Source organism: Brassica rapa, chromosome A01 (assembly GCF_000309985.2).
Source record: "Brassica rapa cultivar Chiifu-401-42 chromosome A01, CAAS_Brap_v3.01, whole genome shotgun sequence".
NCBI lineage: Eukaryota > Viridiplantae > Streptophyta > Magnoliopsida > Brassicales > Brassicaceae > Brassica > Brassica rapa.
Window position 1 is genome coordinate 15916561 of NC_024795.2, and position 4561 is coordinate 15921121.

The 4561-nt window shown below is 42.2% G+C and overlaps 1 non-coding gene across 1 annotated transcript; it reads left to right on the forward strand.

The window, feature by feature from the left end:
- The first annotated feature begins 865 nt into the window (after positions 1 to 865).
- LOC117129114 lies at positions 866 to 971 on the forward strand. Its single transcript, XR_004452696.1, has one exon. It is a non-coding gene; the product is annotated as a small nucleolar RNA R71 (small nucleolar RNA).
- The last annotated feature ends 3590 nt before the right edge of the window (positions 972 to 4561 follow it).

Genomic DNA, 4561 nt, shown 5'->3' on the forward strand with positions numbered 1-4561 from the left:
AATCTTCGTCATGGTCTGTCGATCGATGCGAGTTCATCGACATCGGTCGACACCATTGGGATCCGCCGAGTCTCATGGAGCTTTCGATTTTGAAGTCTCCTTCCTCAAGCTTTCATGTCTCACCACTTGCCAGAAATCATCATCTATGATGGCATTTACGTGGTGTTTTCCTTTATCAGCTCCTGCCTCTCTAGCGAAAGCTTCTTGCCTCTTTATAGTCTCGCCAGTCTAAATCACTTGTGTTTCAAGTTTTCTCACCTGAGTCCCTAAGGTCTCGATTTTGGTGTTCAGATTGTTGTAGGCGGAGTTTATTTTACCGTTGAAATCCACGGTGATTTGTTGTTGTCACAATAGCACTCGATCAAGCATTTCTTCGATCTTGCTTTTTTGAGTCTGGGGTGGTGGATTCTGGTAGTAGGAGTTCGAGTAGCTTTTGCTATTGTAGAAGAGTTTTTGAAATTGTGAACTCTGGTTACTTCTTTGACCATTTCCAAAGAAGTTTATGTTTCCTCCCTGGTTTCCAAATTTCTGGAATCCGGTACCTCTGATGTAGTTCACATTTTCTTCTACTTCCGTATCTACTACTTCTTTTTCAGCTAAACAGACTTGTTTCCTAAGAAGCTCGTGCACCACATCTAACTTAGCTCTTACTTCGTCCATCTGTTCCTTCCCGATAGAGGCTACAGACTTCTTCCATTCAGAGTCAGTGTTTTTGGTGCTGGTGCTGTTAGCAAGGTTTTCGATAAGTCTCACAGTTTCTAACGGATTCCGTGTAGTGAAGTTTCCTTCACTCGCCGTATCAAGAGCCATTTGATACTGTAAGGCGAGACCTCGGAAGAAAGTGCTTAGCAGCTGCACTTTGTTAAATCCATGATGTGGACAGTCTCGTTGGAAGAACCTAAATCTAATCCACACATCTTTGAAGGACTCTCCAGCCTCCTGCGAGAATGTGGAAATTTTGTTTTGAAGTTCTTCAGCGCGCGCCTCATCGAAGAAGTTTCGTAAGAAAGCATTTTTGATATCGGCCCAGGATGTTAAGGATCCTGTGGGTTGCTGCCTAAGCCAGTGCATCGCTTCTCCATTCAGCGTGTATCTGAAGAGCTTGCACAGCAGGTAATTTTCGGGGACTCCTTCCATCCGAATAGCAGCGATTAAATCCTTGAACCGTTCTAGATGGTCCATAGGATGCTCGTGCGGTAACCCAGAGTAGGGTATCTGCGACACGAGAGTATAGTATTGAGGCTTCACCTCAAAATTCTGCTTCTAGATCTTCGAAAGTCGAATAGGTGATCTGTGGGAATAGTACTCATCTGGGCGATTGTAGTCGGCCAGTGGTATCGATCGAGCGTACTCGTCTACAGGTTGAGCAGCTCCTGTAGTATCAGCATCAGGGATTACAGTCCCCTGAGCGTCTATTTTCTGACCTGTTGCATTACGCAGATGACCGTCCTGGTCATAGAGGTTTCTGTTCTCGTCCTGTGTTAGAATAATAATGCTTACCATTTTTGACGACAAGGTATCGATCGACGTACGCGGTGTAATATCGATCGTTGTCGAACGATTAGGATCGATCAACGATGAAGGTCTGGTGTCGTTCGACGGTTGGTGGTGCGTATCGATCGACGACGAAGTTGTTGCGTCGAGCCATGTGGAACGTTGACCTCTACGGATGGTGCGTTCCAAGTGAGCAGGATCGTCGGAGAACAACAAGTCTTTCTCCTTGTTGCTTCTGGTACCGCTGGGCATGCACCTGAAAAGACAAGAAAAATATTATGTTAGAAAGGGGTAAAGAAAAGAATAAGAATCAATAAAACTAAATCAAATGGCGATCAAAGCTCCCCGGCAACGGCGCCAAATTTGATACCACTGAAATTACCCTAAGGAGTGTTACTCTCATCAAAAGAGGTTCAGATGTAGTACTTAGGGATCGAATCCACAAGGAGCTAGGGAACAATTAAATCTAGTGTCTATTAATTCTAGGAGTTGTAATGTTTAAATAAATAGCAATAGTAACAAGCGAAGTAAATAGTAAATGTAACTTGGTTGGAAATGATATTAGATGCAAGGCCACTATTCATGTGTTGGAGATTATAATATCTATAGATGCCTATTTGTTGCATGCATGATATGTTAGAGCTCAACCGCTTAACTCAGTGATCAGCTGTCGCATGTTTCACTGGTTAACATTCTAGATTTCGTGTCTCAACGGTTAGTATGTTGACAACGAAAGAGTGCCAATCGATGGTCTTATTGGGACGTCGACCGATACACCTTTACCTACGTCGACCGATAGTCAGTTGAGGACATCAATCGACGGGTTCTAGCCATGCCTATGTACGAGTATGATATGCCATATTAAGATACTAAATTGGCGGTTAGCCCTCTCTAGCAGTCCTAATATGATAGATAGATGTCAGGATGGGATAACAAGAGTGCTTGAGTATGAAATCCTATGATCAAGTTCTAGTTAGCAAGGCTAAAACAAGCAATGAATACAAATCTATCATTAATATCACAACAAGGCAGATCTATAGTTTGGGGCTAATCCCACAAACCTATCTGAACCCTGGATCTAATAAATGAACAACTCAGACATAGCAAAGCAATTCATGACAATGAAGAAATGGGAATTCATAGTATAGATGAAAAGAAATGAAAACAAGGAGTTCCAATCACAAGTGATCTTCTCTCCCAAAACTCTCTCTTCTCTCTCGAAGTAAAACTGTAACAAAAAGCTCTCTTCTGCCGTCAAAACACTTAGGCAGTATATAATCTACTAGGTTAAAAACTCGTCAGGGCATTTTCGTAATTTGGCTTGGCCTTGGGCTTTAAGTCCGCTGGATCCAAAAATGTCGCGTGTCCAATGTCTCGACATCGATCGATGGTACTTGTGTACATCGATCGATATTAATCTTCATATGTCAAGGCATCTCTTGGTGTCGATCGATAGCACTGGATGTGCATCGATCGATTGTTCTTCCTTTCGTCGACCTCTACATGGTCAGCTCGGGTGAAATGTCCTTTAAGCTCCAAAATGCTCCAAAGTCATAGCTTTACTCCGAAATGCACCTGAACCTGAAAACATACCTAGAAGAGTAGAAAACATAAATATATATATATATATATATAGTAAAACACCTATATACCATGGATAAAAACGGGTCAAATCCAAGGTATATCAACCCCCAATCATCTTGTTAGTCGAGCAATAGACTTGCTCATTTAGGATTACTATTTACTTTAAAACCAATAAACAACAAAACCTTAGAATTAATAATCATCTAGATTTAATAGATTCTCTAGCTCCTTGTTGATTCGATCACTAAGTACTACAATTGAACCTCTTATTTGAGAGAGTAATACACTTCTTAGGGTAATTTGAGTGGTATCACTTATCAATTGGTGCGTGAGCTCGGTGTTCTGGCGATGGCGTTGTTAGAAGATACAGGCGATCGGATCAATTTCGTCGATCGAACGGTATCGAAGTTACAGGATCGAGTAGAGGCGATTCACGGTGATTGGAGGCGTCTAATGGACTCAAATAGCGAAATCAATCAGCGGATTGAATCAGTAGACAAGGAGCTGACGTCGGTGATTCAGATCTTGAACAGATTGGAGTCTCATGTGATCGGAGACAAAGGGAAAGGGATCGCATCATCACCATCGTCGCAGCCTCAATCAATTGTGGAACGAATCTGGTTCAGAAGAGTTAGGTTATCGGAGTAATCATAACTCATTTGTTATTCGAGATAGAGTGTTAAAGAAGATAGAAGTACCTGTGTTTGATGGATCTATGCCGTATGGCTGGATTGCGAGAGTGGAAAGATACTTCAGAGCAGCTCGTTATGATGAACAACAGAAACTGGAGATCATTTCGTTGAGTTTGATTGGAGCAGTAGGGAATTGGTATGTGTGGGAAAATGATCAGGAGCCGTTCACCAGCTGGTTGCAGTTCAAACAACGGATGTTAGATCGTTTCGCAGAATCAAAGGACGATGAACCATGAAACGGATTATCTGCGTTGAGGCAAACGGGGTCAGTACAAGAGTACCTAAGTGAGTTTGAAGAGTTGATCAACGTGGTTAAGGGGATTGATGAAGAGAACTCAATCAGTAGGTTTTACACGGGGTTGAAGCCAGAAATGAAAGAAGTAATTAAAATGAAGGAACCTAAAGGATTGGGGAAACATATTGCAGCTGTGGTGAAGATGGAATCAAGCATGTTTTGTCAAATGCTAGGAGGGAAAGCACCATCGGAGAACCGGCCTTACCGTTCCAATGCTTCGGGTACTAAAACAACTCAGCTTCTGATGCCAAAAAAAAAAAAAAAAAAAAACAACTCAGCTTGCAGGGTATCAAAACACTGATAAGGCGAAAACTCAGGATGGGGGAAAGACTACTTCTGCAGTGGCAAGACCGAGACTACATCTGTCTCCACAAGAATTGGCGGAGTATAAGCAGTTGAAACTGTGTTTTCAATGCAAGGCAAAGTGGTTTAAAGGGCACATTTGTGGAAAACCAGAGCTACAAGTCTATACAGTAATTGAGGGGATCAAAGTAGA